Source organism: Hibiscus syriacus, unplaced genomic scaffold (genome assembly GCF_006381635.1).
Source record: "Hibiscus syriacus cultivar Baekdansim isolate YM2019G1 unplaced genomic scaffold, ASM638163v2 tig00110528_pilon, whole genome shotgun sequence".
Classification (NCBI taxonomy): Eukaryota; Viridiplantae; Streptophyta; class Magnoliopsida; order Malvales; family Malvaceae; genus Hibiscus; species Hibiscus syriacus.
Window position 1 is genome coordinate 1,473,412 of NW_024062770.1, and position 23,803 is coordinate 1,497,214.

Sequence of the window (23,803 nt, forward strand, 5' to 3'; positions counted from 1 at the left end):
TGGCATTGAAGATAGTCGAATTTTAAAATGGCTTTGGTAAACCTCTCGAACCAAGCACGTGGTGACTGTTTAAGGCCATATAAAGATTTCAGAAGGTTGCAAACTTGTCCTAAAGTTGAATTCAAACATGAGCCTCCAAATTTTCATTGAGAAAAGCATTTTTAACATCAAGTTGATGAAGTGGATAATCTAAATTAGCAACAAGAGACAATAGTATGCGAATGGTGTTGAGTTTTGCAAATGGAGCAAACGTTTCTTGATAATCAATCTCGTATGATTGAGTGAACCCTCTTGCCACCAGTCTAGCCTTAATCTTTCAATACTCCCATTAATATTATATTTAACCGTAAATAATCCTTTGCAACTTACAACCTTTCTACCTAAGTAAATCAGTCATAATCCAAGTCTTTTTTGCCTCCAGTGCGTTAATCTCCTCTTCAACAACCTAGGATCCTTTAAGGCATCATCAATAGATTTAGGAATGGAGGCAGTGTCAACCTTGGCAGTGAAGGCATTGAATGCATGCATAAGTCCCCCATACACCACACACGTCTTTATTGGATGATGAGTACAACTCTTGACACTTTTTTATTGAGCAATAATTAAGTCAGAAGTATCAATTAAAGGAGCAATAATTTCATCATTCAAAGTTGTGATACCTTCATCACCATTCAAGGAAAGTAGAACCGAATTAGGCTTTTAAGCAGTCCTAGATTATGTAGTATCTCATGAAATAGGCCTTCTTTTCTTCTTCATATAGACACTGAGTTCTCATGTTTCAGGCTGAGTTGTTGAAGGAACAATTTTAGGTATAGAATAAGGTACAAGTGTTGGTTGTACCCACTCTGATACCGTGTGAGTTTTAGAGAATCTGAAACTCTGTTTAAGATTTTATTTTAATCTTTTTCTCAAACTTAAAAAGTAAAAAAATATCCTTAATTTATAAAACTCTTAGGAAAAACAAACTCTGTAAAACGAACTAGAAAAGAGACTAACAAACTAAGTTTGAATTTTGAATTTTAAACCAACTATTATTTAATGATCTATAATCTACAAGACCAATATATATATATATATATATTGTTTTTTTTAGAATTTATGATTGGATAATTTCAGGAGTTGCAGATAAAATATAATCCTAAGCTCAAAAGATAAGAAAACTGAAAGAAGAATATTATTATTTTTTTTTATCATTTTATTGTGATAAACAACCGTTCATAACATTTGTTTGGAGAAATAAGAAGTTGAATTGAAAAAAAAATATAACAAAAAAAAATGCAACTTCCACACCAACTCTTTTGCTAAACTATCCTCACTTCCCCAAACAATTTCTATTCTTTTGTCACAAAAACTGTAACAATCCATACACAAAAAAAAATTGTAACAAAAACCTACATTTCGATGCCACATCTTTTGGGTCACCGAATCTTGCATCAGCAGGGGCATATCGCGGTGTATCCGGTGGCCCGGTTCTGCATACTTCCCTGAAACTCAAATCTTTTGCATGTGCCAAGAATGTTGATTCATATACATTTGTTTTTGGCCACTTCAGTTCTTTAGTATATTACTTCATTTTAAAGTTGCTCTTCACTTGGTCTTCCTTATCAAACATTCTTGTGGCAATCCATACTCCTTTATAAGGTCTGCAAGTTGGAGCCTCCAAGGGTCATTATGTAGCTTGTAGTGCAAAATCTGTTTTTTAAGACATGGAAGAAAAACAAGGTTACCATGATGTACACACATGCATAAACAAAAAATATGAGCATGTCGGAATGCATCAAATCATCTGAGTGCCGTTGAGACCTGAGTTCATGAAGTGCGAATTGAGAGCATATTTAACACTTCAAAACGCATGGAAAAAGAAAAGAATGCATCATGGGTTATTATATCTGGTTATTATCTAAACTTTCTACAGGAATCCACAACCATGTACAAAAAAGAGAAACCTTTTCGAACTTTAATCGGACAAAAGCTACAGAATCTAATCCCTATTTTTTTAGAAAGAAAATACAGTAGTTTTAAAATGCAGAGGAAATAACATAATTAATCATATATGGTGCCATCAGGGAGAAAAATACTAAACTATCAGTCTGCTTAAAAGGAAATACAAACTGAACCAGCTACTATTTTCCAGTTTTGAGGATATAAGATAAAATTTAAAAAACAATTTGAACTGCTATAATCAGGCCAACTCTAGTTTCATCAACCCCGGTCCCCGATGGTTGATTCCTTTTTTTGATAGATATTACTAAAAGCATATAGAATTCTGAACTTCTCTTATATCATAACAATTTGTTTCTTGAAAAGCTCGCATAAATGGAGCTTGTATTGTGGTTGTATATTCGGATGTAATGCAATCCAGAAGAATTAGCATCCACTTCGCAGTTATCGTTGCACAAGATTGGGGAATAAAACAGTTTTATATTTAATACAGATGGAACAATATTAATACAGAAGGAACAATACCTGCAAAAAAGTTGTAAAGGCATCATCTTCAGATTGTTGCAAGAATTGAACTGCCCAATCCTCCTCTTGGCCAAAACCAGTTTTTTGCCTCTCAGCTTCTAGCAAAATAGAATCGCGATAGAGGAACCTCTGCCATATTTTCTGTACATTGTTCAACTTGAATTCTATTTCTGTTTCATTGATTTTCTGCAAGGATATAAATGGCACCGAATAATCAGCAAAAAGAAACTTCGAACCATCTGTTTTTCAGTTTATAAGAAAGCCTAAATAGACAATACCCGAAGAATCTTTATCAAATTTGGAATTTCATCCTCGCGTATTCTAACAGCAAAGCTGTCATAGTTGAGCATATTCTCGTAAGGTAGGAAGATCCCATCCTATACACGAGGAGATAACAAACAAAAGGCATGAAAAAGATGACGAACCACACAACTATTTTGTGAACGAAATATAGAAATTAGAAATCCAAGTTGTAGAAGAACCCTAGAACTCGAGGAGAAATCATTCAAGTGTATCCGCAACATGTTAGGATCCCTTGAACTGAATTTAGTTATGGGTCTTATCTAACAAGGGAATGGGTTGTGAGGATGAAGGAAGCGGGGGATTTTTCTTCTTTCAACCTATGATTGCAAATTGTTCAGGATGAAATTATTGCACTAATTATTTTACAGCCTGCTCTTTGGCCCATAAGTGTAGCACTTGTACACTTGATATGACTTACTAACACAACAACTGATCTAAATAAACGTCATTGAGTTCAATTGTTCTGAGACTTAAACTATCAATGCATGGACCCCTCAAGCCAGAATGCAAACCCATAGTTTCACCCTAATGGTGATAAAGACAACAACCAGAAAGCAAGGGAAGATAGCCACGTCAATTAGTCAGATACCAGTTTGATAATCAGAACAAAGTTTTCTTAGAACAATATGTTTTTTGTAGAGCATATTTCAGGAACTCATAGTTGGCAATGTCCTTGAAGTGCCATAGTAAGATTTGCTATATGAATTCAGAGGGAACAGGACGAAAGTTCCACTGCAACAACTTGAACAATTTATCGATGCTCGTAGCAGAACATGGCCGATGTTTTCAGCACCATGGACATTTCTCCATCTGAAACTAGTCTTGGGAGAAGGATGCCTCTACCAAATGCACGATGCTGGATCATGAAAATCACTGTTTCTTGACAACAATGTCCAATTAAACAGTAAAATCATTTATCTCAGCAGATTAATTTATTTATTCATGAGTTGTTAGTCTGCATATTTTGCCACGCCAAATTACTTCGACACCCATGTCTCAGTGACAGGACATCTACCTAAGGCAATTGAGCTCCACTTGGTGAAAAAGCTAACCAGTAGTGTCTAAAAATAGTTTATTTATGCGGTCTTCAAAAAACTACCCAGCCCAAAATCTAATAAATAAAGCCCGTTTAGAATAAAGTTCTTTTCTCTAAATATTGACTAAAGGAGCTAAATGTACTTAACAAGAGCTCTCCATGGAACACCCTATGTTCCATGGGCTAATGGATTTTGAAATCTTTAACCAAATCAGAGATGAAGCCTAATCCCTGAAATGTGTTAAATGCTTAAAATAGATTCAGAATGTCATTTTCCACTCTAACATAGGAAGTAAGCCAAGTGAGTTACCAAAAAAATTATATGCTTCAAGCCATAAAATGCTTCTCTAAACCCATAATCTGGAAAGAACAGTAGTTATATGAGATGCAACATGAATTGATGAAGTACCTGAATAACCACAGGAATGCATCCTTGCAAAATACTATCTTCCATACGACCACTCCAACCATCTCCAGGCAGCAGACCACAGAAAGTAGAATTGGCTATATCCCCGTGATAGTTGTTAGAACGAAGAGGAGTCACAATCACATCTTCTGCATACTGTTTCCCTAGTTTTCCCTCCTTGTTAGGGGTAGAACCAAATTCATCGGCCAGTCTCTGTCTGATCCCCATGCTATACTGCATGAACACCATGAACCATCTATGGGTAATTTCCACGATTTGAAATTTACTAAATGCATGTAGCTGCTATGTAATAACTAAAATCCAACCATTAAATGTTTTAGCTGACAGAATAAATCATGCTTCTTAATTTCGTCACCAAAGGTTCAAAGCGAGGACTCAAAATTTATTAAAAAAAATTCTCAAAAAATTAGAAAATAGCCCATTTTAGATAATGGAAATTTAAGAAATGGAAGAAAGAATGGCTAAGACATGAAAAAAGGTGCAGATCGTGGGATCCTCTGAGCATATAATTTATACTTCATTTAAATGAAACTTAATCAAATTTAAATTAGAAAAGAATGAAGAAATAATATGTGTCTTATTTCTTGAATGAGTACAAGGCTCCTTTTATACAGAGGGAAATTACAACAAAAAAAGAAACTAATTAGAGCCAATATTTGACAGCTTCTACTTTCCTACTTTTTCTTGATTTACATATTTTACTTTCTATATTTACATAGAAAACAAATCCTAGAATATCTCACAGATTATGACTAAATCAAGGCTTTCAATGACCAAATTTCCAACACACCCCCTCAAGCTGGTTTAAAGATATCTTCCATAGCCAGCTTGCTAGTTAGATTACCAAATTGCTTCTTGTGTAGTCCCTTCGTTAGTACATTAGCTAATTGTTCATCAGTTGGAAGATATGTCATGCATATTATTCCCGCATTGACTTTCTCCTTGATGAAATGTTTATCCACTTCTATATGTTTCGAGCGATCATGAAGAACTGGATTATGAGCAATAGCAATAGCAACTTTGTTGTCACAATAGACCTTCATTGGAGTCGAGAAAAAAACTTTAATTCTTCAAGAATCCTTTTTATCCACATCGCCTCGCAGATTCCATGGGCAACGGCTCTGAATTCTGCTTCAGCACTACTTCTAGCTACCACATTTTGTTTTTTACTCTGCCATGTAACTAGGTTTCCTCCAACAAAGGAACAGTATCCAGACGTTGATCTTCTGTCTGTAACACTTCCTGTCCAATTTTCGTCTGTGTAGACTTCAACTTGAAGATGTCCATGTTTCTTGAACAATAAGCCTCTTCCTGGAGTTCCTTTCAAATATCTTAAGATCCTATAGACGGCCTCGAAATGCTCCGCCCCTGGTGAGTGCATGAATTGACTTACCATGCTAACTGCAAAAGCAATATCAGGCCGTGTATGAGACAAGTAAATCAACTTCCCTACAAGTCTCTGATATTGTTCCCTGTCCTTTACTTCTTCAACCTTAGCAGCTTGTAACTTCAAGTTTGGCTCAACCGGAGTTTCAACCATCTTATAACCATGTAGACCTGTTTCTTCAAGGAGATCAAGAACATATTTTCTCTGATTGACAAATATGCCTTCCTTAGATCTTGCAAATTCCATTCCAAAGAAATACTTAAGAGCTCCCAGGTCCTTAATTTGGAACTCCTTTGCTAGTCTTTTCTTCAGAATAGTTAATTATGTTTCATCATCACCAGTGAGAATAATATCATCAACATAAACAATCAAAATTGCAACTTTACCATCTTTTGAATGTTTATAAAATACTGTGTGATCAGCTTGACTCTGCAAGAAGCTATAACTGATAACTGTCTTTCCAAAGCGGTCAAACCAAGCTCTTGGTGACTGTTTGAGTCCATATAGTGACTTATGTAATCTGCATACTTTGTTACTGCCAAGTTTCTTCTCAAATCCTGGCGGTAGGCTCATACACCTCCTCTTCCAGATCACCATTGAGAAATGCATTTTTAAACGTCAAGTTGATGTAGAGGCCAATCGGAGTTCACTGCAAGAGATAACAACACTCTAATAGAATTTATTTTAGCAATAGGAGCAAAAGTCTCTTGGTAGTCAATCCCATATGTCTGAGTAAAGCCTTTAGCCACCAATCTCGCCTTGTATCTCTCAACGCTTCCATCAGCTTTAATTTTTATTGTAAACACCCATTTACACCCGACTATTTTCTTTCCTTTGGGTAGATCGACAATCTCCCATGTACCACTTCTCCTTAGAGCATTCATCTCCTCCATGAGTGCTAATTTCCAATTCGGATCATCCAATGCTTTCTGTATATTCCTTGGAACAAACAAATGTGAAATCCTAGATGTGAAAGCTTTATGGTTTTTTGATAGTCTGTGATAGGAAAGATATTTTGCAATGGGATGTTGAGTGCAATTTCGGACACCTTTCCTAAGTGCTATAGGGACATCAAGATCAGGAATACTAGGTGAATTGTTGGACAAAGTGGAGGAAATTAAAGGTGTAGTAGGGATAGGATTACCTAAAGTTTCGACACCAGAACTTAGATCTTCAGATTGGTTTCGTGCATAGTTGATATTTGAGTCTTTATTTCTCAAATGAAATCTCTTCCTAGTATAAAACTGAAGCTCAGAATTCAAATCACATTGATTAGTTTGTAGTACTTCTTCCCCTGAACGAGAATCTCCTTCATTAGGCACCAACAAACCTGGTTCTCCTAGGCAATCGTTATTAGAAACACTTGAATTTGGATTTTCAAAGTGACCACTCTCAGAAATGTGTGATTTTTGTGTAGGATAAATGACATTGGGTAGTGGGATAGAAATGTCCCAAAAATTGTCTTCTACATCACTTGTCTCCCCCTGAAGAGAATTTTTTTTGAAATAAGGTTTTGTTTCCAAAAACGACACATCCATACTCATATGATTTTTTTTTTCTTGAGGATCAAAACACTTATACCCCTTTTTATTTGAAGAGTACCCCAAAAAAATGCATTTAATAGCACGTAGGTCAAGTTTTGAGCGAAATTGGCATGGAACATGAACATAAACAGTACATCCAAAAACTTTGACAGATAACTCAGAAAACAACTTTGTTCTAGGAAAAGAGATGATTTTAGGCAATCGAGTGGTATTTTGTATGTTAACACCTTAGTAGGCATCCTATTTATCAAGTAAGCGGCTGTTAAAACTGCTTCACCCCATAAGTATTTGGGAACATGCATGTAAAACATTATGGCACGTGCTACTTCAAGTAAATGTTTATTTTTTCGTTCTGCAATGCCATTTTGTTGAGGGGTATCCCGACATGTAGAGTGATGAAAAATCCCTTTCTTTCAAAAAATCACCTAAATACTCATTAAAATATTCTGTTCCATTGTCAGAATGCAAAATACTAATCTTGATTTGAAATTGGTGTTTTCAATCAGAGTGTAAAATTTTTTGAATAAATCTCACTTCAGACTTTTTATTCATTAGATAAATCCAACATAACCGTGTGTGGTCATCAATAAAGTAAAAACCACCTTTACCATAATAGTAGTAACTTAGAAGGGCCCCAAACATCACTATGAATCAGATAAAAGGTTTGGAGGCTTGATCATTTGGTAAATAAGGGGAACGACGGTTTTTTGAAAAATGTAATTTTCACAATAAAAGAAGAACAATCAATCCCTTTAAATAATTCTAGAAATAAGTGTTTCAAATAAAGAAAACTAGATGTCCTAGTCTATAGTGCCACAACATTATTTTTTCTCGAACAGAAATTGAACTAGTACCTCTAAAGATCTGAACTTTTTTATTACTGATAGATACTTCATCAAAGTAATAAAGACCTTCAATCATCCTAGCACGTCCAATCATCATCCCCGAGTTCTGGTCCTGAAATTCACAATGTGATTCAAAGAAGGTAATGCAACAATTAGAATCTCTAGATAGTTTACTGACAGACAAAAGATTGCAGGCTAATTTAGGGACATGAAGAACATTATTGAGATTAATTTTCTCTGTCAGTTTAATGAGTCATTTTCCTGCAATAGGTGAAAAACTACCATCAGCAATTCTAATTTTTTCATTTCCAGGGCAAGGTGAATAGGTATTAAATAAATGAGAAAAACTAGTCATGTGATCTGAGGCTCCGGAATCTATTATCCACGGAGAGGAATTTGGACAAGAAAGGGTTTTAAGATTACTACCTGTTTGTGCCAAAGAAACACTAGGAATACCGGATGAGAAATTGGATTTTATCAGTTTCAAGAGTTGATCAATCTGCTCTTTGTTGAAGGGACCTGAGTCAGCTTCACTTGCAGTAGGAACTCCACGATTTTTCTCTCCTTGCTTGTTGCTTTTCCAGTTAGTAGGTTTGCCATGAATTTTCCAACATGTCTCACGTGTATGACGGGGTTTGTTGCAAAAATCGCACTAAACCCGTGGTTTATCATCAGACCTGCGATGGTAGTTTGCTGCCTTGTAGGCTGCAACATCACTCAATAAGGCAGAATTTTCAATTAACTCACCAGTACTCTTTTTGAGCATGACATTCCTTCGGCTTTCTTCTCTTCTAACTTCGACAAATACTTCGCCAATGGATGGAAGAGGAGGTCTGCCAATAATCCTTCCTCGTACTTCATCAAACTCAACATTGAGGCCGACAAGAAACTTGTAAATACGACTATCTTCTACAGTTTTCTTATGGTGATTACAGTCGTCAATACTTTTCCATTCGTATGTATTGAAGAGATCAAGATCCTGCCACAGCCTTTTCAACGAATGAAAATATGTGGTGACAGAATTATCTCCTTGACGAATCTCCTCCAATTTTAAAGTCAACTCAAAAACCTGAGATTGGTTGCCTAGGTCAGAATACATATGACTAACATTATCCCACAATTTTACAGTAGGATAGCATGTAATTGGAGCTTATGTCCTCCATGGAATTGACCAGCCATGTCAACCATGGAGTTTTCAGCATCCAAGTAGCGTACAGCGGATCAACAGCAGGAGCCTTCTTGTCACCAGTGATGTAACCGATTTTCCCTTGCCCACGAATATACATCCGGACTGATTGTGACCATCGGAGGAAGTTGTCACCATTTAAGCGGATGGTGGTGATTTGGACAGAATGAGAATTGGAGTGGTGTTGCGGAATGGCCGCAGCAGGGGTTGAGGTGATTTCCGACACGACTTCGGACATGGCTACAGTGATTTTGGAACTGCTGTGTTTTAGGGTTAAGACACGATTATGGCTCTGACACCAAATTAGAAAAGAATGAAGAAATAATGTGTCTTATTTCTTGAATGAGTACAAGGCTCCTTTTATACAGAGGGAAATTACAACAAAAAAAAATAAATTAATTAGAGCCAATATTTGACAACTTCTACTTTCCTACTTTTTCTTGATTTACATCTTTTACTTTCTATATTTACATAGAAAACAAATCCTAGAATATCTTACAGATTATGACTAAATCAAGGCTTTCAATGACCAAATTTCCAACATTATCCAATATGAAAATGTAGTCAACTTACGTAGCTTCTGGTCTCCCACTTGTGTAAGCAGATCCTAGATTTCCATTGAAGAAAAAAAGCGTCTTCCGGTTCTCCCGAGGCCTGAAATAAAAATAGTTTTCTTTCCTTAGGCCCGTGTAAAGGTGTTTCAAATTGAGAAACAAAAGTATTTTTTACATAGATGATCAATAGGACACGTAATATTGCAGTCAATAGGAAAAGTACCTAGACCATAATTTTGCACTTAAAGAAGTAACATCAGGGCGTTTCCAAGCAGGAAGACAAGATCTTTTGCAGGATTGAAACAAGAATGGTTGCCTCTTCTATCAGATGGAATCTTGTCCCAGTTGTCAGCCCAGTAGGCTGTCGTTGAGTGATTGTGCTTAGAATTCGTATTACCCCAATGAACCAACATCATGCTATTCCATATCTCCTTGGGGGCATAACAAGCACCTTCATCCCATGAAAAAGACTACCTCAAATATAGAGGTGATGTGATAAGCATACAAGCTGCAAAATTCTACACAGAAAATGCAGAAAAATAGATATAGACAACATCATACACAGAAAATCAGCTATCATTGTCTTCAAATTTCTATTTTTGCATCAAATTTAAACATTTCATATCATACCCAAATATGGTCTTTTCCTGCTGAACGGTTCCAGTAAGGATATCTCAATAATGTGATCATGTGCTTTCTTATAAAATTGAGGGAGCTCCTCAAGCCAGTATGGTTCTGAAATCACAGAGTAATAAGGACATAAGTACATGGAATCTGGGCTCAAATGAAAATTAAATAAAGCCTTGAAGTTTACTCATAAAGCAAAAGAGCCACCCTTTGGTGGAGTTAACAGATAATAAGAACTATTTTCCGTGAAGTTAAGAGATAATACCGATTACTGATTTACAATTATCAGTGATTGACCCATAAAAATTGATTAGTCCCAAGGCATGAGTAAATTTTGTAGAAGAAAAGATAAGCTTAAACTCATCAGCAATGCTGCCTAATAGACACAGACACTCAATTCTGTCTCCATTTGAAAAAGTTCACTTACTTTTTTTTTTTATAGGAAAAAAGTTCACTTACTTCAAAAATATGTATTGCTTGTTATATCTACAGATTTCCTCTCAAGAGCAATCACATCGTAGTCTGTAGTTTTAATTGAAGATCAAATGAAAATACATTGAATAAAGCTCTTGCAGTGGAGAGCAATAGAGATTATACTAATCCATAATCCAATACTTTCTTTTAACACAGTAGGACATATACTAAATATAACAACTTATTAAGTTTACCTCCAGGCTCAATGGGGTGCATCATCAGCACGTGCTATAATGCAAGAATCCAGAACTGGAACAAAGAAAAAATCTGCTTCTTCACCATTTAATGTTCGATGTGGACTGGCTAAAATACTCTCATAGATTGCCATCTGGAAATTTATAGAACCAAAGTAAATTCTAAGAAATTCTTCAGGTTACATGGTGCTATGCATTAATACTAATTTAAACAATACCTGGGAGCCATACAACTGGTCTGTCCACAATGTTGCATTCCTTTCATCATAGATTCTGTTCACACACTCAAACTTAAAATGTCGTCCCTAAAATCGCCAATCAAGTGAAAATTATAAGAATGATGCTCTTGATAGTATCAGATACAAAATATTGCTCATTCTTACCTCGAGAAGCAAGCAGTTGAACTCGGGAGGTAAATCATATACATAGATAAGTGGTCTTTTCTTTTCAACTGCAGCATTGAGATTAGCAAGTCTGCCTGTGACTTCATTACTAGTAATATCAACATGTGCAGGTTTGAACCACTTAGGCCACTCTTCAATTGCAGATACAACTGAAGGAATGCTGCAGTCTGCCCCATACCATCCATTGTTGCACTGAAAAAAAAATTATTGATTTAGATTTGAATAAAGGCAAGAAAGGCACAAGTTAAGCAAGGGGAATAACACAGATCAAATGTTTGAAGGAACATAAATGTAAGACCAATAAGGTGGCGTTTGGTTCGCTGGAATGTTTATGAAGGAATTGGAATCTGTAGGAATTGAAATCCAATTCCATATTTTGTTTGGTTGGCAGGAAATGGAATTGGAATCCAATTCCATATTCTGTTTGGTTCGCAGACATGTCAGATGAATTTGATTTCAGTAATGTAAAATGACAGAATTGCCCTTCTTGTTTTTTTGCTTTTTTTAGTTTATTTACAACACATGTAGTAATATATTATAAAAAATTAAAAATATTAAATTTTTATTTTATTGATGATTATTCATTTCAATAAATTAAAAAATCATGCTAAAACATTATAAGTTAAAATCGCAATCAAAATGTTAATAAGTTACCAAAAGATAGAGCAATATTTCGATACATTCCAATCGGAGTATGTTAATTATTTACCAAAATATACCAAAACTATTTTATTCAATATGAATTAGAAACTCAACCCGACACGACTCAAAATAATAAAAAAATTATTTTTATTCAATAAAAATTGACTTAATTGAAAAAAATTATATAGAGGGGTATTGTAATTCCTAAAATATAAGGTAAAATTATATATTTATTTCGGGTCGGTCTGGTTTTTTTCACCCTAAACCCGAACCCGACCCGAATATCACACTTAAAAAAACCCGACCAGACTCGACTCAAATACCACACTTAAAAAAAACCGACCCGACCCGAACAAAATAAAGTTTCATCCGACCCGACCCGAATATATGAATTAGAAATCCGACCCGACCCGAATAATAAAAAATTATTTTTTTTAATAAAAACAGTGACTTAATCCGACCCGAATTATATATTTTCGGGTAGGTCCGGTTTTTCTCACCCTAAACCCGAACCCACCCGACCCGAAATCACACTTAAAAAACCCGATCCGACCCGACCAAAATAAAGTTCACCCGACCCGACCCGAATATGAATTAGAAACCCGACCCGAAATAATAAAAAAAATATTTTTATTCAATATATGATTAAGTTACCAAAGGATTGATGAGAGTAGTATGGTCAAATTTCAATTCCATCCAACAAGGGAATTGAATTCCATCCATTTTTTGATGGAATTCACTTTCCCTCATTTGATGGAATTGAATTCCATCAGGGATTCCAATTCCCTTGAAAAACTTGAACCAAACATGGGAAAGTGGTAGAATTGGATTCCAATTCCCACCAATTCCAAGGGTCCATCCAACCAAACGCCACCTAAGACCAAATTAGACAATAGTTCAGTCTTTTTTCCCTTTTTTTTCCAGTTTTTCTCTATTTTCTGACATAGTCTATAGAGTAATACCCTTTAATCTACTCCTAGATTCCACATCATTCAAAAACACTGTTAAGATTATTGCCTTTATAAGGTCTTACCCTTCCAAACCAAAGTAGTCCCTTAATCTTCATCTATTCTAAAAGATGGCAGTGATGTTTTTATCCTCATCATTACAGATTTACAGCTTATCAGACAAACACCACACACATATCTTATAATGGATGTAGGTAGAAGGAAGTTTGTACCATTCTTTTCCTTAAAAGAAAAGCAAGTTTCACTCTTAATTTAAAAATGCAAAAGTACAAAGCCATTACCTGACAAAATCCTCCACGGCAATGGCCATGTCCAGAGCATTGGTTGATACAAATACTTTCAACAGGCACTTCACAAAAACGCCCCCAAGTCCATCATATTTGCAATCAATTCCTCTTTAAAGAGAACTTTGGAATCATATGCAGCATTTGGGTCATTACACCATCCTGGTTTGCTCCCGTTTGTTAAAATATTATCCAGGTCAGCTTTACCCAATCAGTCACTTTGACACCTTCGGGTTCAGTAGGTGAGCTGAAATAGATTCACACAAGGTGTGACTCATGATGTTGACAACAGAAAACAAATACCAAGAGGCATGGAATTAGGAGCCAAACTATAGCTACTTTACTTGAAACCCACATGACTCTGCCACAGGACGGTTTGGATATTTTGTGCCTTCTCCACAAAAGCACATAGCTCGGGTAGTGTCACAATGAGCAGAACATATTGAAACAACCCATCTCCCATACGGTAGCTCTGGTGTTTTAGGGTAATTGCAACTCAAATTTAGCCTTCCAGAGCAATCTTCCTGTTCCATCAGATGTTATTTAGCCAGAGTCATAATTGCATATCATATTATTTAGGATTTCTCTTTCACGCTAAGACTTGAGAGTAAAATGCAGCCATTTTAACAACAGTTACATTATTTAGTGCTCCATAATCAACCTTAATTTGATATTAACATTACATTGGTTATATTTCAAATTCCTTGTCTTTAATTCATCATCCTAGGGAGGACAAAACAGTTCAACATATCCAAGTATTAGGTGGTGTCTCATATCCATTCTTTTAGAAGCAAGGAACAGTGACTAATAGTCAATTGCATTTATCACTTTATCAAGTCTGTAATAGACTACTGCATTTTTATAAGTTTATTTGCAATCAATGTGTGCAATGGATACGGCTGTGCTTGCGATGAAGGTTCTTAGAACTTTAAACCGAAACAAGCTAATGAAAGGAGGTAAGTACAGACCACAAGCCATGAAAGCATCTACATTCCCCAAATTCATAATTGCAAACACCTTGACCACTGCAATCATTTTTGCAGCGCCTACCACCTATTGTCTGCCCAAAGAAATAATTATGTTGTGCAAATCAAGATTATGATGATTTAACATTAAATGTCTAGATTCATGAAATTAAGACATACAGAAAAGAGAGTGACAAGAAAGATGAACATCAATTAAAATCACCATAATTACCTCAATAATGTGGGCTTCTGTAGCAATAGCATCACAACCAGAAAGCCACTGGCCGTCGCTGCCTTCCAAGGTGCATTACGATAAACAACTCCATTATGCAAGTCAGAAGGAATCTGTGATCTAAATCAAGACCCTGTGGCTTATTATTACCCATACGTGTTCAGCACCCTGGTCAACTGATGTATTAACCGGAACACATTTATACTGGACTTGCCGAGCACTGATAATCAAAAGAAGGGACGACAGGAAACAGGAATAGATGAACAACTGAAACTAGCACTATAATAGAAGCAATTGCAGCTACAAGAGACCATGAGCATTTCCACTGAACAGAATACATATCTCAAGCAACTCTTCTACTGCAGTTGAATAACAAATCAATGGATCTGTGAGCTTCAAATTAAAATGGTTGTATCCTCACGCCTCACTCATCCAAGCGCCTATAGCAATAACCAGAAAGCAGTTTTAGAAAATAAGGGCAATAAGAATATGCTTATTTGGAAACAAGTACTAGAGAAGAGAGTAGATTTTGATTGGATTATTTACAAATCATGAGAATGAATGAATTACTGGAGTTCCTTTTTTATTTGTGTATTATTAATTCAGTGCTCAATAGAATCCAGAAACGCCATGAATTTTAAATGTAATCATAAAAAATAATATGTTGGAAAGTACTACAAAAAAATTCATTCTACAGTTGACATCCAATTCCCTCCTTGGACCTAAGTTCCCAAAGGCAACCTTAGAACAATTTCAAGACTATAGTTATAAACCACAAAACCCTAGTACAATTTTCACCGATAAAAGCCAGCAGAAATTCATAATGCATACAACCTTCAATAATCTATGGAATTAAAATCAGTAATTCTTACCTTAACTTATAAAAGGGCAATAATTCAGCACAATTTCCAGAGAAAAGTTAAATTGTTTTGAACAAAGATTCAGCTTTGATGATCAGAAAGCAATGAACAGCCTTTAACCAGATCTGGGTTTGAAGAGTTTGATATCAACAATTTAACAGGCAATGGTATATAAACACATGAGAGAGAGAATTTAATAGTGCAGCAATTATTGAATTTTATAAATTAATGATGATTCAAAATTTGCGCTAAGGAGATTGGAGACGGTGCTCTAATTACAAAAACTACCAAAGACTCGTTCACCAAGTTTGAAAATGCTGACGGTTAAATTTACGAGCTATTACAGAATGGGTAAATATAGAATAGGTCAATTCATATGCTAATAATTGTTTTTCTTATAAATTTTCAAAGATTACAAAATAATCATTACATTTATCGAATTATTACAAAATGATCACTATAATGTTAATTTGTAGAAATTTGATAAACTTACATTGATTATTTTTAATAGTTTAATAAATTAATAAATATTTTACAATTATTCAATAATTTAAGAATACTTTAAGTAAACTATATAACAAATTTAAACTTTCGATCATTTGTACCAATTTAATAAATTAATAAATTTTATAATGTTCAATAAATTTAATAACTATTTCATAACTTTTAAAGATTTATAACTAAAATGATCGTTTAAACATATTCAATGACCTAATATTTCTTATCCTTGTTTATATTACTAAAAAATTAATTAATTATTATTTTATAATGGGTAATTGTCGAAAAAAATTTAATTTGATCTTCATTTTTATCTGTCTTATTTTAATCACTAGATTGTTAGTTTTCGTTTTGTTAAAGTGACACATAATAAAATTTGATAAATTTTAATTGAACTTATGAATTTTAGGTAGAATACTATTAACCTTAAATTTTATAAAAACCCTAAACATTAGATAAAATATCAAATTGACCCATAATCAAGTAAAAGTTCTCACGGTCGCCACTCATCACTGTTAGTTGTCGTCACATGGATGATTTATATTTGGATGATTTATAGTTGTCCCATACCCTAAAGAAGGGAAGTGAAGTATGTCTATATTTATCAGTACCACTCACCATCAAACCAAAAATAATTATATTTGGATGATTTATGATCCTTAAGCTGGAATAATATTTGACTTGTTCCGGAACCTGTTGATGACCAACAAAGAGAGAGCTCGTCGTGGACTTAAGATGGAGGCCGGATGTCCTATGTGTGGCAGTAGCGAGAGACTGTTTTCATTCCCTCAGGGACTGCCCTGCCTCCCGAAACATGGACCCGATCATATGCTGCACATGGAAGGGAGTTTCTTTTCCCTTCGTCTTACTGATTGGATTAAAACTAATCTCAATTAATATTTCTACATAGCTGACACCGAGTCTTACCATTAGAACTAAAAAAAATCTCTTTGTTACCTGGGCAATCTGCATAAGTTTGTAAAACGTCTCTAGTGACAGAAACACCAATCGAAGTCGCCCTCCCAAAAAAAAGCAATCATGACATAAAAATAATTAACGGAGCATAATGATTAATACGCACTCCCTTAATAGACCATTGCCAGAAGCTAAACGATGAGAGAAGACAAACCTTTGAAACATATCAAAAACATAGGGCTAACCCAGTCTCCTTTCTCAATCCTTGTAGGAGTAAACATAGGGTTAGAAACTCCATTGATAGAAATTGAATAATTAACTGAAACAATAGAATCATTACGGTCAATACCTGGTGCTATGGAAAATTATTTTCATCATCATTTACTCCAAAAATTCATTCATATATCTGGCTTTGCTCATGTCTAACTTCTGTAACACCCATTTTCTCCCAATTAAAAACCTAAAATTTGAGAATTTCCTTAAATCCCTAAAATTTGATTTTTGGACTAAATTGACTTGACATAAATTGATGACCTTAAGCAAACAAATAAGTTTTGGGACCTTTTGTAAACTCGAGGAAAACCAAGGACTAACCCTACAGTTTAGCCATTTTTATTAGAAATCAATCTCCTTTTGTAAACAAATAAAATTTTCATTCTTTCTTCTCTTTGCTGTCTGTCTCTCGTCGTTGCTTCACATCTCTTCATTGCCATTGCACTCAGTGACGAATTCAGAATTTAGGAATGGGGTCCAAAATTTTAATTGTTTTCTGAAAAATAATAGATATTCAAAATTTGTATTTTCTTTTTCTTTTTTCCTTAACACATTAAGTTAAATTTAACTATTTTTTTAAAATAATAGGATGCACTTGACTTCTATGGAGCGTAGTGCATCCGCCACTTATTGCACTTCACGATAAGGTAAGGTCATGGGTGAACCGTTCATGGCGCAATCATCTTCTCGTCGCGACCCTTATTGTGTTGTCTCCGCTTTTTTGGTAGGGAAGAATGGAAGCCTCGCCGTTTGTCGCAGCGTCCATGGCCTTTCACAATCGTCCTCAACCGTTCAGTGGTCGGGGCTTCACGTGGGGCCGAACCGACTCATGTGGTGTTGAGCAATCTGTTGTGGTCTGGGTTGTTGTTTCCGACTGGTTTGGTTCTGATTCTCCATCGCACCGTTGCTGGTCACACTGTCGAGGTTGTGTACTGTCGCCGTTTACTCGGTTGTTGCCGAGGGTTCTGTTGCCGGCAGCCTTGGTGTGGCAAATCAGAGGGCCACTGCCGTTTTTCTGGTTGTTCCGAGGGTTCTGTTGCCGGCAGCCTTGGTGTGGCAAAATCAGAGGGCCACTGTTCAAATCAGTAGTGTTTCCTGGATCCATCGTTCCAACTGAATATAAATATCGTTTTAACGACGTATTATCGTAAAATATTCAGAATTTGGTAATTTGGGATATAAATACGATTGTCAAACTTTTGCAGGAGATATTAAATATAAATCTAAATTATCGTCTCTTTCGTACTTACCAACTCATTTAGTATTTGAGGACGGATAGTGAATAGTGTAATACGTTAGTGAGTAATTTATTATGGTTAGTTCGTTAAAATAGTGATTGGCATTAAATTTGATTTAAGGTGATTCGGTTGGCCCACTGATAGAGTGACCATGAGAATGTTGTTAGAGTTATTTATCGAGATGTCTCTATTAGGTCTTATTTGTGTATGATTATTTGATTGACATAATTTTTTTATTGATTGCGAACATGATTATGATGTGACATTTGTTAACTAATATGTGTTATAATTTTGTGATATCTATTATTATGCTAAATTTCGAAAAATGTTATACGATGCATGTTGATTTATCATAATTAAAATTTATGCTATGCATTTGAATTTTTGAAATTTATGTAAATATTTTATATTTTGATCAGATAAGAATTCAAATATGTATATCATAATGTCATATCATATTAGGTTGAGATGATAAAGAAAGTTCAATGCATTCTTTCGGTAGAGTGAATGTCACTTCAGATTTAGTGGCCTCTATCTTTGTAGTAGACCCCACTTTGAATGGTGTGATTGTAGTTAGAATAGGTGGGGAACCTTGAATGGTGTGATTGTAGTTAGAATAGGTGGGGAACCTACTCTTCCGACAATGTGTAAGACATATGAGTGGATTTACATTTGTATTTCATTTAGACCTGAATATTATAACTCAGACTGTGAAATGTTTATGTTTTGAATGTGTTTATCTATTTGCATTTTAGAGACACAATAAACTTAACAGCTTACAACCCCATAGTTTTTATTTCAAATTCTCGAGTTTAGCTGATCCAACACTTAGAGGGTTTCGTCAACTATTTTCAATAAAAATATTATTTCAGTATGATTTGTTTTTGAATTTTCTTTTTTATCTTATTTTGCTTATATTTTAAGATTATTATTTATGTAATACGATCATTGATTTCTATTATTTAACAGTTATGCATGCAGTTTTGAATATTAATTAATATTTTAGAATAATTCTTAAGTATAGTTTTTAATAAAATTTGAATTTGAACACGAGTAATGTTTTAGTAATTTAAATGGTAGTTTTTAAATGTTTTATTTAATTTGATTTTCCTAAGAAATAAGTTTCTAAGGATATTTCTTAATTCACTCTATTTCAATTTCGATAAATTTCAAGGTCGAAAGTTTCTTTAAGGAGGGGAAAATTGTAACACCCAAATATCCCCCAAATTAAAAACTCTAGAATTTGATAATTTCAATCGAATCCCTAAAATTTTATTTTAGGACTAAATTGAATTGGCATAAATTTTGGTGACCCTTTTGTAAAAAATAAAGTTTTAGCCCCTTAAGTAAACTCGAGGAAAATCAAGGACTAATCCTAAAATTTATCCATTTTTATTAGAAAACAAATCTCCCTTAAATGTAACCCTTAACTCGTCCTAGTGGAATTAGGTTGAATTCGAAGAGTCCAATTGAAATCAATTTCCCTCGAAGAAACATGTTTAATCGAAACATAAAAAATATATTTAATAAAGTAACAATTCTCAATTTTAATAATTTAAATTTACCAATATAAAATATTGAGGAAAAAAAAAATAATAAATATTTTCAAACCATGCAAAAATAGTGTGAATATTGTAATGTCCAAAGTCCCAAATTACAAATAAATAATCCCAAAACAATATAAGAAAATCCAATAGAAAAAAGTCAAATAAAAAATGCATACTGAAATAATAATTTATCTGAAAATAAATGACGAAACACTCTAATTATCAGATCACCTAAATCTGAGAATCTGAAATAAAACTATGTGTGTGTAAGCTATTAAGCTTAGTGTGTCTTTAAAGTGCAATCAAACAAACAAGTTGAAAACACAAACATAATCATAGTCCGAGTCATAATGTTCATAGTCTGAATGAAATGCAAATGTAAATGTACCCATATGTCTTACACACCATCTGAAGAGTAGGTTCACCAAATCCATTCTAACTACAACTACACCATCCGAAGTGGGGTCTGCCACTGTAACACTCATAGCCTAATACCTCTCAAAATACGAGCTAAATATGTCACATAAACTTTACAAACATTCACTGATCATAAATGTTTAAAATTTGGTTCCATATAAAACATTCAATTATTAACTTTACAATTATTCCATTAATCGTGTAAAATCATAAAATAGTAATTATCATATAAATCAAGCTTAATTTTAGGCATACGTTTAGTAGTTCAATAATAAACAATGGTGCTTAAAAACTACCTAATTTTAAAATATTTCTTTTTTCTCGTAAAATATTATTTTTATCTAAAATATAAAACTTCGATTCATATTTATAACCTTAATAATTTATCTTAGACATTTCTTATTCGTATACATGTCATCTAGAAATTTTAAAATAGTAGGATGACATTACTGATACATGTAGTTGTTCTTTGTTGATTGATGCCAACTCAACTCCTTACTTCACTTGTCCTTCTTTATCTAAGCGTGAAAATCATCACACGCTAAGTATTCACTTAGTGAGACATTATAAACAAACTAAGGTGACATAAAATATTAAACAACTTAACAACATCATAACATTATTTTTCTTTATATAAAATTTAACTTAAAATATCATAACAATTCAAAACATTATACTTAAATTCAAATAAAATCATTAAATATCCAAACCGATTTATTCAAGCCTTCTTTCCTCAACAGAGACCTGAAAATCATCATCTCATGATTTTGTCAAAACCATGATAATCAATAATAAACATAACAATCATGTCATACTTTATTTCATTCAAATACTTTTAAGAACTTTCTTATTTTATTCTCATTTGCCACTTTCATATTCATTCACATATTCATTTTCATATTTCATGTTCATAATAAATACTTTCACATTTCAGAACTTATTTTCTGGATAAAAACTTATTTCCAAATTCATAACTTATTTTTAGACTCATAGCTTACTGTCAGATTCATAGCTTATTTTTCAAATTCATAGTCCAATTCATATTTATGAGAATGCAAGTTACGAGAGGAGAACATAAGGTGTGCACAGGGCACATCACGATTCCAATCTTAATTGAAACATATAATGCACTCCAAGTGCAATCATAAAATGACCACCAACGATGCAAATCATAATTACACAAATGTACCATAACTTAATTGGAAAGTACTCTACTAAATGGCATGCCAATGTACCTACGACTCTCATGCAACATATAATGTGCTTTCCCATTAATTATTATATATTATTCAATTATCAAATATATTATCAACAATCCAACTCTTCATATCATAACATTTATATATCATAATCATATTATAATTATATTATTAATGGGTTTTCCATTAATTATTATATATTATTCAATTATCAAAGATATCAACATATCCAACTCTTCATATCATAACATAATGGGCAGTTCATACCTAACATTTCATTTCCACATAACATTTATCTATCATAATCATCGTAAATTATCTTTCTTTAACATATAAACATCATATTCATCAAGTAATAAATATCATAACTATCATACCAATTGTAATAAAGTTGACTTATTTCGAGCATTTATAATAACCTATAACATAGGAGTAACATGAAAACATAATTTATGACAAGTTTTATATGCTGGTAGTATGCACTACTTGCAAAGAAATATTATTCTATATTAATCTTCACACTTAAAATTATTTGTTTATACCACTAGAAAATAAACTCGAATAAAAATATAATATATAAGGCACTTTTTTTTCTAGTTCATCTTATACAATGTATAGTGAATTTTTGAAGTTGAGCTACAAAAGCTGTTTTGAGCAGAATCTGCTGCCCTGCTTTTTGACCTATCCTCAATTAAAAATTCATATATTTTTTATACCTATTGAAATCAGTATCCATTTATTTTAAACGAAACTATATTGACATACAAATCCAATGGTGTAAGAGTCGTCCTCTAATCATTTCTGTATAATTTATGATAGTTTTATAAAATTATTGTTTAGAACACAAATCTGAGCATATTTCTCTAACTTATATTTCATCTTATTCACTAATTCTATTATGAATCATAATTCACATAATAGTTATAAGTACTTCTTACCATAGTAATTTCGTCAATGGCTCATCACAATCAAATGTTTGCTTAATAACACAAATACAAATTATATATGCACTCACCTGGTGTCCTTAGCTTGTAAACCTTCCTAACACTTCATATTACGTCCTTAATCTTCTCCTTAGCTTTAACATTACTTGATCTTGATTTCAATCATAATCTAAATGAACATCATTTACATAACATATACATTTCAAACCATATGTTAGAATCTTACTAACATAGGCTCACAAAAGAAAATAAATTCCTAAAAACCTTTCGATGCTCATTTTATACGAATTTTATATCACATCATCAATGTTGACCTTAATACTTCAAATTGGCCAATAAATCCCTTTTCATCCAAATTTACCCAAACTTCACATAACATTTTTCAACTTTCCATTTTAACTACCAGTTATGAATTCTTTTAGAATTCATATCAACTTTCCATTTTATTCCAGTTAGTCGTTTGCCTTTTAGCTTCAATTAAAGTTTCAAAAAACTTAATTAAATTTCCAGAATTTAATTTTCAGCTTAATACCTCAACAACTCCACTATTACCACCTAAGCCACTAACTTTATCAATATTTTCCATTTAGTACTCAAGCTTCGTTAACTTTCCAAAATAGTCATATTTCACATTCTAATATCAAATTCAATATTCTAACTTTCAATTCCAGCATAATATGTCATCTTTCTAGCATTTGTACATAAACACCATAATTTTCCCTGATTTTTGAATAGGTCTCCCAACTTTCATAAAATTACAAAATGACTCAAATAACTTTCTAAAGCTTGTAGAACCTTTCAAACATCATTTATAAGCCTAGGGGAAATTTTCACAATTTCCCCAATTAATTCCTTAGGGCCGAATATCGTAGTGGTTAGGGTTCTTGATTTTCATTTGATTCAAGCATGGATTCCACCTTTTAACAACATTTCAAGGCTTCTAATATCAAAGCCCTAACATAATTTAACTAAATCACAATTTTCTCAAAACCCTAGGTTACAACCAAATGAAATTTCAACCAATTTCAAGTAGTTTTAATCACCATACAAGTTTTAGAATTAATCTCCAACATAAAAAACATAAAAATCTTTAATCAAATCCTCAAAATCAACAAAACCTACATAAACCCTAATTTCAAAACTCATCATATAAGCATGATCTCTATGTAATATTCATACCAAATGATAGAAAATTTCAAGGGGATTAATCCTCTATCTAATAGCTTACTCTAAAAATCAATCGAATAAGCTTAAAAAGACAAAAATAAAATTCTTACCTTGTAGCTATGGTGGTGCACGTTTTGTGGCTAGAAGTGTAACACCCACGACCTGTATATGTATACTAATACGAGTTATAGATGTCACATTAATTAT

At 33.5% G+C, this 23,803-nt stretch overlaps 1 pseudogene; it reads right to left on the reverse strand.

Annotated features, from left to right (window-relative positions):
- Positions 1–1,274: 1,274 nt before the first annotated feature.
- On the reverse strand, positions 1,275–14,878 carry LOC120130242 (annotated as a pseudogene).
- Between the last annotated feature and the right edge of the window lie 8,925 nt (positions 14,879–23,803).